Below are 18,668 nucleotides of genomic sequence, written 5' to 3'. Positions count from 1 at the left end.
CTGTGTTAAAGATGGTCCTGTGCAAGACTATAAGCGCGGACCCTGGGCAAAACTTTTCTTGGGCCCCCCCCCCCACCCCATGCAATTTCGCTCTCCACCCCAACATCCCAAAAAACAACTAAATCAATTTTTTTTTTATTATTAGCCCAGCTGCGGATCATCCAAAAAAAATATTGCAATATGTGAAACTGGACCTAAGCAGTACTAATAAGTAAATAAATATATACATTCCTCCACTGTTGATTCATTTAATATTCTTTTGAATGTGATTCTGGTGTGAGGTTAGCTGGTTAAAGAGATTTAGGGCATCCAAGAGGAGCAAAGCAAGGTAAAGGATGAAGCATGGAGGTGCAGACAAATATAAGTTTTCTGACTGGAACAGCAGAACTACTATGGGAAGCTGTAAAATCTGAGACAGAGAAAAAATAAAAACTATAAAAATAAACCTTACATTAATGTGTGAAGTATCAGCATGACGCTATACATCAGCCACACCAGCACATGTCGCTTCTTTGCTAGGAACAAGTTCCCTCTCACCCTGAACTAGACAATGCTGCATGGGGAGGGGCCTGTGTGCACTCACTTATTCTTCCCACTGACACCTTTCTACAAAGCACTATTCCCCTAACAAACTTCAGTTAGTTGATCTTAGGGCCACAGCAGAAAGAGCAGGGCTAAGGGGACCAGTAGACTGGATGCTATCTGTCCAAGGCTGCATGGATACAGTGTGAGATGAGTCACACAGCCTCAAGACTGAAGAGAGCAGTGTATGCAGCTGCACAGATGCTCAAATCCTCATGTGCCTGCCTCTCCAGCTTTCTGCTGCATGCGCCTACAGTCAGCCCTACCCAGAAACAATCCCCACCACCAGAGCAGTTACCTGGTAACAGTGGTAACCCCAGTAGGACCTTTTCTGATGCAGTGGGAAATGGCTGGATGCCGAGTTAGGGCTTTGCATTCAGTGCTGCACAGTGCACATCTAAAACAGCACATGGCACTAGCTTGGCATGTCACATGACACCGGCACGGTCTGGCACAGTTTTTAAAAAAAATATAAGTAGAGTACTTTGAACTGTGACAGTATTAGGACTGAATGTGTGTGTTCCCCATGTCACATCAGCAGTCTGGTATGAACCATAAAAAAAAAAAAATATATATTTTTTTTTTAGGACTCTTGGGCCCCTCAATAGAGACTGGGCCCAGGGCAGCTGCCCCTTTTGCCCTGTGTTAAAGATGGTCCTGTGCAAGACTATAAGCGCAGATGAATTAAACCTGTATGCAAGTGAAACTTGACTGGGATTTTAACTTCACACAGAAACCTGTCAGATTTGGTAGAAGAGCTGCTCACAAGCAGAAAAAAGAATTGAACAAGCCGCAGTTGAATGGAGATTTTGCTTTAACATCTTCTACAAAGTGTTATGTTGCCTGGTGAGATAAAGTTCCTTCTGTGTGTGCTTATAGTGATCCGTCTTTCTGCCAGTGTATGTCATCTTTAGCAACTAAGGAATCATTAACAATCAAAGAGCTAGATTACGAGTTTTTAGCGCTATAGGGAAATTAACGACCGCCACAAAAGCGGCATTATTTCACCTCCCTATAGCGCTGCTATTACAGGTTTTGAAAAAGCAGGCTTGTGCGGGCGATATGGTGGCGTTGAGCTCCATACCGCACCGAAATACAAGCGCTGCTTTGAAGTGCTCGTGCACGATTTCCCAATAGACATCAATGGGGAGAGCCGGCAAAAAAGAACACCTTACACCTGCAATCACGGAAACAAAAGCTATGTTTAAACCTAACACCCTAATATAAAAATCACGTCTAAACACCCCTAATCTGCTGCCCCCAATATCGCCGCAACCTACATAATGTTATTAACCCCTAATCTGCCGCCCTTAACATCGCCACCACCTAAATAAAACTATTAACCCCTAATCTGCCGCTCCCGATATCACCGTCACTTGCATTAGTTATTAACCCTTAATCTGCTGCCCCCAATGTCGCCACCACTATACTAAAGTTATTAATCCCTAAACCTCTGGCCTCCAACATCACTAGCACTAAATAAATATAATAACCCCTAAGCAAAACCCTAACCCTAACGTAACCCTAAGCCTAACACCCCCTAACTTAAATATAATTAAAATAAATCGAAATAAACCTTACAATTATTACCTAAATAATACCGATTTAAAACTAAATACATACTTACCTGTAAAATAAAACCAAAGCTAGCTGCAATATAACTAATAGTTATATTGTAGCTATCTTAGGTTTTATTTTGATTTCACAGGTAAGTTTGTATTTATTTTAACTAGGTAGACTAGTTAGTAAATAGTTATGAACTATTTACTAACTACCTAGTTAAAATAAATACAAAATTACCTGTAAAATAAAACCTAACCTGCCTTACACTAAAAAATAACATTACAATAAAATAAATTAAATTATTAAAATGCAATTTTCAAAATTACAAAAAAAATAAACACTAAATTACAAAAAATAAAAAACAAAATTATCAAAAATAAAAACGAATTACTAATCTAATAGCCCTAACAAAATAAAAAAGCCCCCCCCAAAATAAAAAAAAACCCTAGCCTACACTAAACTGCCAATGGCCCTTAAAAGGGAATTTTGTGGGGCATTGCCCCAAAGAAATCAGCTCTTTTACCTGTAAAAAAAATACACCCCAACAGTAAAACCCACCACCCAACCAACCAACCCCCTCAAATAAAAACCTATCTAAATAAACCTAAGCTAACCATTGCCCTGAAAAGGGCATTTGGATGGGCACTGCCCTTAAAAGGGCATTTAGCTCTTTTTCATTGCCCAAACCCTAAGCTAAAAAAAACAACCTGTGAAATAAAAATAAAACCTAAGATAGCTACAATATAACTATTAGTTATATTGTAGCTAGCTTAGGCTTTATTTTACAGGTAAGTATGTATTTAGTTTTAAATAGGTATTATTTAGGTAATAATTGTAAGGTTTATCTAGATTTATTTTAATTACATTTAAGTTAGGGGGTGTTAGGCTTAGGGTTACATTAAGGTTAGGGTTACGTTAGGGTTAGCGGATATATAATATATATAATATATTTATGTAGAGTTAGTGATGTGGGAGGTCAGAGGTTTAGGGGTTAATCATTTATTTTAGTATATTTCATTGTGGGGGCTTGCGGTTTAGTGGTTAATAGGTTTGTTACGGTACCAACAGGATACCAAGGGTTAATACCAGATGAACAATGTCCTGAATAGGGAATCAGCAATTCACAACCCCAACCAGTTTTCCCCTCAAACATGAGACCAAGCTCCACATTGAGTGTAAAAAACAGAGTGTACTTTATTAAGGGCCATATGCCCAGTATATATGCAGGTCTAACCCCAGATGGGGGGTTGAAAGAATGTTGTACATTAGTTAGAGAGACAACGCCCTTTGACAGGCCACAATAGGATTACATTATTTAAGCAGATAACAATTTAAACACAAGACATTTGGCTTTTCTTATCACCTAGGCGTCTGCTCTCTGGAGGTGATTAAACGATGGAATGTTTATCACTTAAACGTAATTATAGCACACAATAGCTGAGGCCAGCAAACCTGTCTTTTAGAAAACAGCTTCTCAAAGCTGCACAAGGTCAATTCTTTTAGTTCTGACCGCAGGGTCTGTCACATAGCTCCCCCCTTGTGGAACACTCCGGCAGACCTGGCTTGACCCTTTGGCGGGTCAACCTGGGGATGACCGGACTAGGAGGTGGTAGGCATGTCAGTTTGCCTGGACAATCCATCTGTATTCCCGTTATGAGAGAGAATTCCTGCCCATATAAATAAGGGTTCAACTTCTTCAGTGCCCAGACCAGGGCTAAATAGTCCTTCAAAATCTCATCAGCTTCCTTACGAGTTTTTTGTACCTGCTCTTTATAGGTATCCACAATCCCTTCATACTGACATAGGGTGCCCTTGAGTTGCTGCACCTCACTATGAGCCAGCGTCAGCTTCTCCTCCAGTGTCACTAAGTTTGTCTTTAATGTTTCATGTTCCACTCTCAAGCTGGTGTTTTCTGCAGTCTGTCGGTGCAGCTTGTCTAGCAGAGATTCCTGTTCTAAACGTGCTTTTTCCTCTGCAATCCTCTTCTCTCCCGCTAGCACTGTTACATGATTATTTAATGTGACCATTTCATCCTCTACGTGACTCTTCTCCTTCATCAGCGCATTGTAACGGGACTTCCACGTATCAATAGCGGATAGAGATTTACTGAGCTCAGCGTCCTGGGGCTTAGCATCAGGTGGGTCAGTCTCTGCTGCACGGATCTGGGCACGGGTAGTCACAGGGTTAACATCAGCGGGACCCATGGGAGCATAGGCAGAAACAAGGGGGGCCAAGTTATTTCCAAGGAGAACATCAGCAGGTAAGTCCTTCTTGACCCCCACATTCACAGGTCTAGCACCCACTCCCCAATCCAAATGTACCCTGGCAACAGGTAGACGGAACACAGCGCCCCCTGCTACCCTCACAGCCACAGTGTCTCCAGTGTGCTGTTTCTCAGACACCAAGTTCTTTTGAAGCAAGGTCATGGTAGCACCAGTATCCCGTAGACCACTGACCTCCTTCCCATTCACTTTAACCAGTTGCCGGTTATTCCGGTGGGCAGCTTGAACGGGGTCTGCTTCATGTAGGCTGCCCCAGCATTCTTGCACCTCTACGTAGCGGGCCGCAGGCTGAGGATTACGTGGGATTCCGCCGGCAGGTCTTCTCCAGGACTGTGCTTGGTTCGCTGCGTTTAGGGGACACTCTGGTCTTTTGTGCCCTAGTTGCTTACATCCAAAGCACCGAATAGGTTGTGAGTAGCCCCGCGAATTGAACCGGGCTCTCTGAGGGTAGTTCGTGGCCGGAGGCCGTGTGGTATAGCGGTGCGCCGGGGGTTGGTAACTGGCAGCTGCTGGGGTGACTGGGGGTCTGTACTCCACTCTAGCAGGGGACTTAGTGGTAGCAGTGTCCAGTTTGCGGGCATCCGTATACTCATCTGCCAGGCGAGCAGCTTCATGCAGGGTGGAGGGTTTACGGTCCCGAACCCACTCTCTAACTCCTGCTGATAACTTGTCAAAGCAATGTTCCAACAGGAATAGCTGCAGCACCTCTTCCCCAGATACGGCTTGGCACCCCGCTATCTACTGAGCTGCTGTGCGGTGCACCTTACATGCCCACTCAATGTAGGAATCACCAGCTAATTTAACAGTGTCTCTGAACCGCCTCCGGTATGCCTCCGGTGTAACCGCATACCTGGAGAGCAGAGCCTCTTTCACAGTATTATAATCCCCACTTTCCTCATCTGGAATGGCCCGAAAAACCTCACTGGCCCGGCCGGATAATTTTCCGGATAATATCGTGACCCAGTCCTCTGCGGGTACCTTGTGTAGTGCACATTGCCTCTCAAAATCCGCAAGGTACCCATCAATCTCTCCTTCCATTTCCAGGAAGTTTTTAAAAGCGGTAAAATGCACTTTTCTCTTTTCCCCTGGGGTTGCTGTGCCTTGGGCTGCTGCAGCGCTGCTTTTGCGAAGTAGGTTGGCCTCCACAGCTGCTATGTACGGTACACCTATGCCTACAAGACTTGTAATTGCGGCGTTAGGGGAAAAGCAGCGTTATGAAGCATAACAATGCTTTTTTCACTCATAACGCAAAACTCGTAATCTAGCTGATTGCTAACTATTGCCTAATGCATAGTCATTTGTTGTTTTAGTATATATTTTCAAAAAAACGTGATCTGATTTCACAGCTTTCTGGTGCCATTTTTAAGCACTAATAGCTCTACTTGGTGCAAACAAATATTGTTGGAAAGTTTTTGCCCAAAACTGTTACAGAAGTTCTCACATATGTGTTGCACTTGTAGGTTGCTTTGCTTTTACCCTTCTATCCAGTTCATCCCATACAAACTCGATGGTGTTTAAGTCTGGAGACTGTGCTCGCCATTCCATGATTTGAAGCCTAATGTCTTATTCTTCTTCTAAGGTTTTTCTGACATAGTCTGGAGTTATTATTTTTTGAAGTTATTATCTTTCTGTAGGATGAACCCCTGACCAACTAGGTGTATACAACAGGGTACTGCACACCACTGCAAAATGCTGTGGTAGTCTTTTTAGATCAGGGTACCACTCACTCACTGTGCAATTCACCAACCCTGAATCTAGCAAAAGACCCCCAGGTGCTCATCCTTGCTCCTCTATGTTTGACAGCTTATTTCAAACAATGTGTAACCATCTAATTGACTACTCAAAATTGTACAAAAGCCCTGTGTGATGATCCAAACATTCATTGGTCCATTCTACCAATCTTTACTAGTTCACTAGTTAGGTGTCATGGCCCAGAGAAACATATTGTTCTTATTATGCTAACTCCAACTGGTTTCTTACTGCCACTAAATCTAACCTTGCAACTTGAAGACTTCTTTTCTTTGATTAGTGTTAAGGTGTTGTACTGTGAGCTGCTTATTACACAAGCTGCTGCCTCTCAGAAATGTGTCTTCTGACTCTGTTGTAGCTTTGGGTCTGCCAGATCTCTGCCAGCTTCCTCTAGTTTCCAAGTGTCTTTTGATGGTCTAGGAAACTGTAGTCATTGGCAATTTGGCTTTCTTTATAATTTATCGGTTATACTGGTCTGTATGTCTTCATTTATTAATTTCCTTTTTTCTTACCATTATGATACCATTATACTACTTCATACAGTACAATACTCTCTGTATGCACCTCCTGCTAATCAAAGGTGGGCGGAATCATGCATGGCGTGCAAGTCTAGCGCGCAAAAGAAGGGTGAGCTCTACACTACGCACCCTGAGCCATTCTAATCCGTGGCGGAAGAAGCAATACACCACCGGGATTCTGACACAGGGAAAGACCGGTGCAGGCTACCCATCGTTGAACACAAGTGCCGACAGAAGGCCTTATTGCAAAGGCCACATCCTCCTGGCATCCCACAGCATATCACATAACAGCCCTCCAGCAAGGTCCACCAACCGCATCTGTGATTAGTCCTCTGCCTGGCGATTGACAGCCTCCAGGACCTCTGGTTGAGACAAGAGGTGAGGGCGGCAGGGCATACTCGATGCTGACACCTTCCCTATCTGCCAGGTAGTGGCTTACAAAAAGTGTGATGGACACCGGCTACCCCGACTGGGTAGCTCCACCAAAAGGGTCCTGCTTCCTCCTTGGAGACTGCAGCTGTGTAGCTGCCAAGTGATTATAGCCCATAGCCAACCAAAATACCAGACAAAACCAGTATTCAGGAGCCCACCCAAATAACTAGACAGACTAGTATTCAGGTGAAACAAGAACTACTTCATTGGGAAACACACTCTGCTTATATACACACACAAAGGGTCTTATCTGACTCCCAAATCTCCCACCATTCCCGCCCCTCCAGACAGTCCGGCGCCTCCATATGAGTCCCAGTCCATATAGAGCCCCACAGTATCTAGGTCGCAGTTTCTGGGTGATCTCGGGGGATCGGTGGCACTTCCAGGGTTGCCACAGTCCAAAAAGCGGCACGATCCGTTGCTGGGGACCGGAGTTACAGCATGGGAAAGATATGGAGGTGGGGGTGTCCAAAATCCCCGGTTCCCAAGGGAGCTCCCTTCCGGCAATCACCCCATCTCTGGTCCTCCCTAGGGGCTACCAATCCCCAAAAGAGCAGAGCTCTGGGGCAAGGTGCCGCTGGAGTGACCTGGGGTAAAGGTTAGAGGGTGTCCAAGGTCATGTGGCCGACCAGCAGTTCCAGAAGCCTGGCTAGCCAGAAAGGGGTTAGGCGGGTGCCCGGGGTGATGCAGCCGACCAGCAGTTCCAGGAGCCGAGGAGGGTTTTCCCGGTCAGAGATCAGCTCTTTCCTGACAATGTTTGAAATCCAAAACAAAGCAAACCAACGATCTGGGAGATCGCATATGCTCTCAAAAGCCCAGATCCACTGAGAAAAAGGAGGGGACTAGGTAGTAGGGGGTGGAGGTTTAACCCTTGCAGCCTGGTGTCCGTGACAGCTCCCCCTTCCAGTTCGGCAGACCCAACTAGATTTACATATGGGTCGGCCTGGGGCTGTCCGAGTAGTTATTCCAATTCCGTTTGCCGGGAAAGTGCGTCAGCTTTCCCATTGTCCCCAGAAACCCGGTTGAACCAGACTAGGGGGTTGTGATCCATGAGGACAGTGAAGGGCCTTCCATAGAGGTACAGTTGAAGCTTTTTAAGGGCCCACACCAAGGCCAGGCATTCCCGCTCCATTGCCGCATAGCCTACCTCCCTGGGCAACAGCTTCCGGCTGATGTAGGATACGGGGTGGTCCTGCCCTTCCTCATCCACCAGACTCAGTATTTCTCCCAACCCAAACATGGAGGCATCTGTGTGGATACAAAAACATTTGGTTGGGTTAGGAGACAGGGGCAGAGATCAATGCAGTCTTAAGTTTTTGGAAGGCAGTTTTGCATTCTGGGGACCACAGGACCTGTCAGCATAATTGTGTTTGGGTTAAGTCGGTCAGGGGTTTGGCCAGGACACTGTAATTGGGGACAAATTTGCAGTAGTACCCTGCGGTCCCTAGGAAAGCTAAGACTTGGGTTTTGGTCTTGGGGGTGGGCCAGTTCATGACTGCCTCAATCTGCCACCCAGTGCCCAAGGTACTGGACCTCTGAGCACCCTATCGTACACTTGTCAGGCTTTAGGGTCAGACCAGCAGCTCTGATGCGGTTTAGAATGAAGCCTAGGTGGACCAAATTGTCCTCCCAGGTGTCCCTGTAGATCGCAATGTCATCCAGGTATGCGCAGGCATAGTCCTGGAGGCCATCCAGGAGGTGATTTCCCATTCTCTGGAAGGTCACCAGAGCATTCTTCATCCCAAATGGCATGACATTGAACTGGTATAGGCCAAAGGGGGTGATGAATGCAGACTTTGGGATGGACCCTGGGTCCAAGGGAATCTGCCAGTATCCCTTTCAGAGGTCTAGGGTGGTCAGGAAGTGGCCACATGCAATCTGGTCTAGAAGGTCACCGACCCGGGGCATGGGGTAAGCGTTGGTGCAGAATCTGGTGGTCCCGTTCCGCTTGGGTACCAGCACCACCGGGGAGGCCCAGGGACTGTTTGATGGTTCAATAACACCTAGGTCCAGCATTTCCCGATGAGGTATAGGCCAAAGGGGGTGATGAATGCAGACTTTGGGATGGACCCTGGGTCCAAGGGAATCTGCCAGTATCCCTTGCAGAGGTCTAGGGTGGTCAGGAAGTGGCCACATGCAATCTGGTCTAGAAGGTTACCGACCCGGGGCATGGGGTAAGCGTTGGTGCAGAATCTGGTGGTCCCGTTCCGCTTGGGTACCAGCACCACCGGGGAGGCCCAGGGACTGTTTGATGGTTCAATAACACCTAGGTCCAGCATTTCCCGATGAGCTCCCGATGCATAATTTCTCTTACTGCCTCGGGGACCCGGTACACTACCTGTCGCAGGGGTGCCTGCCCCAGGGTCTCCACTCTGTGTATTGCCAATGTGGTGTACCCAGGGGTAGTGGGGAATGTCTCGCCTGTCCTCTAGAATTTGCTAGACTTGCTCCTTCTACCTAGTCCCTAGACTCTCATCCAGCTGTATGTCTCCTACGCCTGGGGGTACCTCATCTCGCCCAGAGAGCTCCGGCATGGAAAAACTCTCGGAGTCTTCCACAGCTGGAGCACAAATGGCAGCTATGTCCCTGGCCCTCTCTAGGTATGCCTTCAGCAAGTTCACATGAAAAGTCAGACGGACCCGGTCATCTGAATATTTAGCTACTAGATAGGTTGTGTCATTCAGCTGCTCTTCCACTCAGTAGGGTCCCTGCCAGGAGGCCTGTAGCTTGTCAGTTTTGACAGGCTTCAAGGCTAGGACCTTCTGCCCCACTGCCAGAGTCCGGTTACGGAAATTCCGGTGGTACCACCGCTTCTGTCTGCTTTGAGTGACCTGAAGGTTCTCTCGCACCCTTTCGGCGAGGTCCTTCAGTCGGTCCCTAAATTTGAGAATGTACTCCACAACGGAGTGTCCTTCCTCTTCTGTTGATCCCTCCCAGTGGTCTCTCAATAGGTCTAGGGGCCCCCTTATTTTCCGGCCATATACTAGTTCAAATAGGTAAAATCCCATGGGGCACCTCTGTGTTTGCAAATAGGAGGTTCGGCAGGTATCTTTCCAAGTCCTTGAGAGAGGCCGAGAACATCCTAAGCAACTGCTTCAGGGTCCCGTTGAACCTCTCACATAACTCATTAGTCTGGGGGTGGTATGGAGCACTGTGCAGGGGTTTGATCCCGCAAAGTCTCCATAACTGCCGGGTGATCTCTGCAGTGAACTGGATTCCCTGGTTGGAGAGCACTTCCCGGGGAAAGCCTACCCTGGTAAATATCCGGAGCATTGCATCTGCCACTTTCTCCACCTGAATATTATTTCAATGAAAAGCTCTCGGTCTCCAGATGCCACCGTCCAAAAAGCAGCATGATCCGTTGCTGGGGACCGGAGTTATAGCCTGGTAAAGATACGAAGGTAGGGGTGTCCTAAACCCCCTGTTCCCAAGAGAGCTCCCTTCTGGCTATTACCCCACTTCTGGTCCTCCCTAGGGGCTACAAATAGGGCCAAGGAGATGCTTGAGTGACCTGGGGTAAAGGTTAGCAGGTTTCCAGGGTGATATGGCCGACCAGCAGTTCCAGGAGCCTGGCCAGCCAGAGAGGGGTCGGCGGTGTCCAGGGTAATGCGGCCAACCAGCAGTTCCAGGAGCCTGGCCAGCCTAGGAGGCTTTTCGTAGTCAGAGATCAGCTCTTTCCTGACAATGTTAAAAGCAGAAAACAAAGCAAACCAACGGTCTGGGAGATCGCATATGCTCTCAAAAGACCAGATTCGCTGAGAAACAGGAGGGGACTTGGTAGTAGGGGGTGAAGGTCTAACCCTTGCAGCCTGGTATCTGTGACAAAAAGTCTTCGCCAGACCAAGTCAACATAACTGGAAAGCCACAGCAAAGTCGCTACTGATGGTAGAAGAGCATAAGAGGTGTAAAACAATATCCTAGTGACAAGAGCATCAACGGAGTAACAACAAGATAAGTAACATATTTCTTTTCTTACATACCACTACCTGCAAACACACCTGGGACTGAAACGTCAGCCAGACTTTCCTAATATATCTATGGCTATATCCATATTCTAACCTAAACACCTTATTGGGAGTTTTAAAAGTGTGGATGGATTATGGTGACTATCTAGATAAGATACAACAGCGAGGTGAATTTTTTTTTATAGATCTTGCATAATTTGAGAGAAAATGACTTTGCTTAGGCTACCTGGGATTAAAAAACAAGCCCAGGGAGTCTGGTATATGTCCTCTGTTTTTTTTTCTACAATAATCCTGTCCATGTGATAACAGTGGAGTGTCCACATTCTGAAATAACAGCTAAGGCCAGCTATAAAGCAAAAAACTACTTAGACTTTAACACTTTGGGACTATCCAATTTTTAGCCCTGAAAGAGATATGCTTACTGGTGAAAGAAGATAGACGTGTGAGGATATTTTTTGCTTTGCTTCCTGGAGGAAAGAGTACTTTTCTAGATGCAGCCTTGGTGTCTATGCTACCTACGTGGATAACTTACTGGGGTCCAGTATAAGGGAACTTCGCTACAGCCCATAGTCTCATTTTCAGGATAACGTACCCTTAGCCTGGTGCTTTGCTGGACACTTCTACACACTACTGGACTGAGTACCTTTTAAAAATTGAGAAGCAGTGTCCCCACTAAGATTTACACTTTATCCCACTTTAGGGTGAAGCAATTTCAGAGCCTTTTTTATGGGATATTAAAATACAGGGGCAATTTATACGGTCCATGATCTTAAGAACATGTTGTTATCTACCATGTTCTGCTGAATGAAAAGTTGTTGTTTTTTGTTTGTTTTTTTTGGTTAACATATACTATTCTGCATAGAAAGATAGAGGATAGCAGCCTAGAAAATTGGCCCAGCTTTTGTAGTTGTGCAGTGGGGATACTGAGCCTATTGGACTATGTGAACAGAGTATCAATAATCTGCTAATTTGCTAAAAAATACTGTCATTTACCGTTTTATCACTAGTTGTCCCAATCTGGGATGTGATTAGATATTAATGTGCACTACTGAAAGGTTGAATTTCAAGGTTCTACACTGCTTAAGTGGTATATGTCTGGGAATTGAGGACACGTTATTGTATGTGTTGGATTTAAGATACTTAAGTGGGAAAAAGAAGAAATTCTGTCCAAGACCCCAGAGCCGCTTATTTTAACAGAGACATCAATATTTATTATTTAGTGAGGAGTTGCAAATAATGGTAGGCTAGGGATTAGGTTCTCTTATATATCGCTATAGCAAAGATATTGAAGATACAGGGCTGTCTGTGTAAACTTATAATATTCTGTTAACTTGTTAAAAATAGTGATATACACTGTTCAAATACAAGTTGTTTAATAATAACCAGCAGTAATTACAAGTTCAATATTGATTGAGACTGTTACTTATCTGGCCTATTAATAGCACTAAACCTAAATCACCAGGGATGCCTCCCAAACATACAGACAAAAAAAAAAAAAAAACACCACGGATACCTCTCTAGACAACATTATGGAAGCACCTATTTCACAAGTCGTAATTGACCCTCAAAATTTAAGCAAACAAATCATGGAAATGATCTTACCCCAATTTGGCAACCTTAGGAAAGATTTCTCAGAACCCACAACTGAAGTAAGACAATTCTCAGCCAGAATATTAGAGATAGAAAATAGAGTTTCAGATTTGGAGGATCTGACGAACTCTCAAGATCAAAGAATTATAAGTCATGAACACAGAATTCAATCCCTCCAGCTCAAAGTAGAAGAGCTGGAGGATAGGTCAAGAAGACACAATCTTAGGGTAATAGGCCTACCCAAACTCCCTGAATACTCTGATTTACTACACTTTGCTTCTGTAACACTACTAAAAGAGCTAGGGGTCCAAATGCCGAATAACACTACTAGTAGAAAGAGCACATAGAACAGGGATTCCTAGAGACGAAGGGAGAGACAAAGATAAAAAATGGGCAATGTTAATTAAATATTTGCACTTCCAAGATAAAGTGAATATTCTCAGACAATATAGATAATAAATAAATAATATCCTACTTTTTCAGGACTTCTAACACCTCAACTAAAAGACAACAAATTTCACCGTTATGCACGCAGCTAATAAAAAGCAAGCCTCAATTCTCTACCCAGCAAAACCAACGACACAGAAACATTCGGCTAGATTACGAGTTTTGCGGTAAGAGCTGCTCGGTACTAACTTGAAAGTTATTGTCACCGCTCACTTACCTACAGCGCTGGTATTACAGGTTTACAAAAACCCAGCGTTAGCATGCAAGAAGTGAGCATAGAGCAAAATTGAACTCCATACCGCACTCCAATACCAGCGCTGCGGTGAGCTGGTTTTACATGCTTGTGCATGACTTCCCCATAGACATCAATGGGGAGAGCTGGCTGAAAAAAAGTCTAACACCTGCAATAAAGGAGCTTAAAGCTCCGTAACGCAGCCCCATTGATTCCTATGGGGAAACTAAATTTATGTATACACCTTACACCCTAACATAAACGTTGAGTCTAAACACCCCTAATCTTACACTTATTAACTCCTAATCTGCTGCCCCCGACATCGCCGACACCTACATTATACTTATTAACCCCTAATCTGCCACCCCCAACATCGCCGAAACCTACCTACACTTATTAACCCCTAATCTGCTGCCCCCAACATCGCCGACACCTACATAATGTTATTAACTGTTCAAGAAGACGTCAATTGAAGAGGATGCTCCGCGCCTGATGTCTTGAAGATGGACCCGCTCCACGCCGGATGGATGAAGATAGAAGATGCCGTCTGGATGAAGACTTCTGCCCGGTTTGATGAAGACTTCTGCCACTTCTTTGAGGACTTCTGCCGGCTTCGTTGAGGATGGATGTCAGGTCTTCAAAAACTGTAAGTGGATCTTCGGGGGTTAGTGTTAGGCTTTTTTAAGGGTTTATTGGGTGGGTTTTATTTTTAGATTAGGGTTTGGGCGGAAAAAGATCTAAATGCCCTTTTAAGGGCAATGCCCATCCAAATGCCCTTTTCAGGGCAATGGGGAGCTTAGGTTTTTTAGTTAGGATTTTATTTGGGGGGTTTGGTTGTGTGGGTGGTGGGTTTTACTGTTGGGGGGTTGTTTGTATTTTTTTTACAGGTAAAAGAGCTGATTTATTTGGGGCAATGCCCCGCAAAAGGCCCTTTTAAGGGCTATTGGTAGTTTAGTTTAGGATAGGTTTTTTTTTATTTTTTGGGGGGACTGCTTTTATTTTGATAGGGCTATTAGGTGTAATTAGTTTAAATATCTGATAATTTCTTTTTTATTTTGTAATTTAGTTAATTGTATTTAATTTATGTAATTTATTTAATTGTAGTGTAAGGTTAGGTGTTAGTGTAAGACAGGTTAGGTTTTATTTTACAGGTAAATTTGTATTTATTTAAATACAAACTTGCCTGTGAAATAAAAATAAAACCTAAAATAGATACAATGTAACTATTAGTTATATTGTAGCTAGCTTAGGGTTTATTTTACAGGTAAGTATTTAGTTTTAAATAGGAATTATTTAGTTATTAATAGTAGGTTTTATTTAGATTTATTTTAATTACATTAAAGTTAGTGGGTGTTAGGGTTAGGGTTAGACTTAGGGTTAGGTTTAGGGGTTAATAAATTTAGTATAGTGGTGGCGACGTTTGGGGTGGCAGACTAGGTTAATAAATGTAGGTAGGTGGCGGCGATGTTAGGGGCGGGAGATAAAAAAAATTCACAAATAGATTTTTTCTTAATAAGTAAAAAACATGCTCTATTTAGAACTGGAAACTAAAATACATGATATATACCTCTCAGGTCATGCATGTATATCCCTTCAAATTAAATACAAAAACAACTTCCTGAACGGAAATAATAATTTTTATTTTCTGAAATATTTACTACATAATACCAGATTCCAGCATAGTTAAGAAGGTTATGGAGAGAGTTTTCTGACAACAATAATACATATTTAAACAAAATTTAAATATTCTGGGAAGCATCAAAAGCTTTCTTTAGATGGGAGTTTAAGGCACTTTTGTCTAAATGGAAGAAGATAGCTAAAACCAGGAAAGATCAGCTCACCAATACAGTGAGGAACCTCTATAGAAAATACATAGACAAGCTGAATATCAGACTATGGTATAAATATCAAGAGACTAAGAAAGAGAGGGATAGCTTCTTACACAAGAAAGAAGGTAAAAGAAAAATAAAGCCTTCTTTATGTCCTTCACAGGTAAAACAATTAAATGGTTGGCTGATATAACAAAGGCGCGTAAAAAGAAAAATTATATCAAAGCCATTCATACAGATAAAGGGAGATCTGTGTCTAGTACGGAGATTAATAAGATATCTACATACCTTTTATCAGGCAATTTACACGTGTAGTGGTATTAATAAGTCTAATAAACAATCATTTTGGGGAAAAATAATAGTTCCCAAATTAAGTAGAGAAAGTTTTGACCTCTTAAATGCCCCGATTTCAGAAGAAGAAATTACTAAAGAGATTCAGCAGGCAGCATTAGACAAAGTGCCAGGTCCTGATGTCCATAGAATTTTATAAAATACTCCAAGAATCTAGTGTGCCAATCTTACAACGTCTTTTTAACCTGTATTATATTCAAAATAAAATGTCATCTTCTTATTTTACATGATCTATCATTACCCTTATACCTAAAAAAGGTAAAGACCCAGAGTCAGTGGACGCCTGTAGGCCTATCACTTTGCTAAACAATGACTATAAGCTCTTGACTTCAATTGTGGACAAAAGACTTAAACTCATCTTGGATCCTTTAATTCATACAGACCAAACCGGATTCATGCATGGTAGGAACCCCACAAAGAACATGTGCAGAGTTCTGCCACTAGTTGAACACTTCTGGCTCAGCAATCAAGAGTTACAAGATAGAGGGAAAAAAGAGGCCGCAGTGATTACCGCAGAAAAGGCCTTTGACTCTATCACATGGGATCACTTATTTACCTCTCTAGGCAAATTTGGGCTGACCGGATATTTCGAGAATTTTATTCAAACGATATACAGCAAACCAACTTCAGTATTAACAATTAACGGTCAACTCTCCCCAGTAATTAATATTACTAAAGACCCCAGACAGGACTGCCCTCTATAACTGTTACTTTTTAATTTGGCAATAGAACCGCTGGCAATAGCACTTAGGAAATAATTAATTGGTATATTCTTGGGTGGCAGGAAATTAGTCCTATCATTCTATGCTGATGACCTACTGATTTTTATAGGGCACTCTAAGAAAAGCATTCCTATTTTATTAGATATCATACAAAAATCTAGCTAATTTTCGGGCTATAAGAGCAACCTGTCTAAATCAGAAATTCTATGGTTAAATACAAATGCTAGAAGTATTTCTATCACACCCTTTGAAGAGGTGAACAGACAGATTCAATATTTAGGCATCATATTAAGTAAGAATCCAGTAAAGTGGTATGAGTTGAATTATAATAGAATATGGACTTCAATCATTAAAGACCTACAAAGATGAAGATATCAGCCAAAGTGCAACTAATCAAGATGATACTTCTCCCTAAAATCCTGTATCTTTGCCAGAATCTTCCTTTATTCATTAGAGAAACTGACTTGAAAATGTTCTATTCTGTTCTAGGAAAAAAACATCAGCTGGCATTAAAGAAACTAATGCAGAAAAAAAGATTTTGGAGGCCTTGGCCTTCCAGATATCAAGCTTTACAACCGATCCTTTATGGTAAAGATCGTCAGTGACTGGCTAACAGGGAAAGATTTAGTTTCATTTTCACAGGTGGAACAAAATATGACTGCTCCATTTTCACTTAAAGGACTATTACATTCTTATCTTAAAAATATACCTAAAGAGATAGTAAGGAAAAAAACAATATTTAACTTAGCGGTCACCTGGGTTAAATATAACCAATAATTAGAAATCAATAACCAGATATCATATTACCTGACTATTGTGTAGGCAACTCAGAATTTACACCCGGTCTTACCTCCAAGACTTTTAAAAAATGGGAACAGAAAGGTTTGAGATACATATTCCAATTAGAAGATATAGAACTGCAGACAATTAAATCATTCCGCACTATATCCCAAGAATTTGACATTCCGTCCAAAGAATTCTATGCATATTTGCAAAATCAGACATTACTTCTTTCAATTATTAGAGAAGCATGGGAATAATTGGTCTCTGGGGGTCATTGATACAAATTTAAAACTTTATCAAGCCTGGATAGGTATTATTTCAATTTGGTATAATTCAGTAATGCCAAAAAGAGGTCAGGCTAACCTGGAGAAGATGTATTTAAAATGGTCCAAAGATTTTAATGAGATTACAGCTGAAAATATAGGTCAGGGTATTAAGAAAGCCCACAAATCTACTAGTTCAAGTAGCTGGAGAGAATCTCACTTGAGAGTAATTAATAAGGCCTATATTACTCCGGCAGACATTTCTAGGTGGTCTAGCCATGATATAAAGGGATACTAGATGTGGTCTACCGAAAGCAAACCTTAGCCATTGCTTTTGGTGCTATCCTATGGTACAAACATTCAGGAACAGAATTAATTATTGGGTAAATAGATTTCTTGAAAAAGAGCTCAAACTGGAGATTAAAGGTATAGGCCTCTATTTATCAAGCTGTCAACCGCAAATACGCTGGAATTCTGCAGCGTATTTGTGGCGAGCCTGATTCACCTTAGTTATCAAACCCTACAGACCAGCAAAAGCAGAATTCAGTGACGTAGCATACGATCCGCCGGACTCAGTCCGACACAGATCGATGCTTACATCACTCCAGATGTTCCGAATGCAAGTTCGGCACAATCTGACTACTTTTGCTAGTTATCAAATAACTAGCAGGTACGCTCTGCACTTTTCCGTCCCAGCGTATCTGGTTTTCAATCCGCCGCCCTGGAGGCGGCGGATACTATAGTAATCAATGGGGGTCTGAAAGCAGCGAAAGCTCATGTTCGCTGCTGCTCCGATATCCCATTGATTCCTATGGTAATGTCTACACCTAACACCCTAACATGTACCCCGAGTCTAAACACCCCTAATCTGCCCCCCCTACACCGCCGCAACTAAATAAAGTGTTTAACCCCTAAACCGCCGCTCCCGGAGCCCATCGCCACCTACATTATATTTATTAACCCCTAATCTGCCCCCCTACACTGCTGCCACCTACATTATACTTATTAACCCCTAAACCGCCGCTCCCGGAGCCCACCGCAACTAAATAAATTGTTTAACCCCTAAACCGCCGCTCCCGGACCCTGCCGCAACTAAATACATTGTTTAACCCCTAAACCACCGCTCCTGGACCCTGCCGCAACTAAATAAATTGTTTAACCCCTAAACCGCTGCTCACGGACCCCGCTGCCACCTACATTATATTTATTAACCCCTAATCTGCCCCCCCTACACCGCCGCCACTATATTAAATTTATTAACCCCTAAACCTAAGTCTAACCCTAACCCTCCCTAACTTAAATATAATTGAAATAAATATAAATAAATTATTCCTATTTAAAACTAAATACTTACCTATAA

This window comes from Bombina bombina, chromosome 1 (assembly GCF_027579735.1).
Source record: "Bombina bombina isolate aBomBom1 chromosome 1, aBomBom1.pri, whole genome shotgun sequence".
NCBI classification, from domain to species: domain Eukaryota; kingdom Metazoa; phylum Chordata; class Amphibia; order Anura; family Bombinatoridae; genus Bombina; species Bombina bombina.
The sequence above is the reverse complement of the archived record's forward strand: the minus strand, read 5'-3'. Positions refer to the sequence as shown.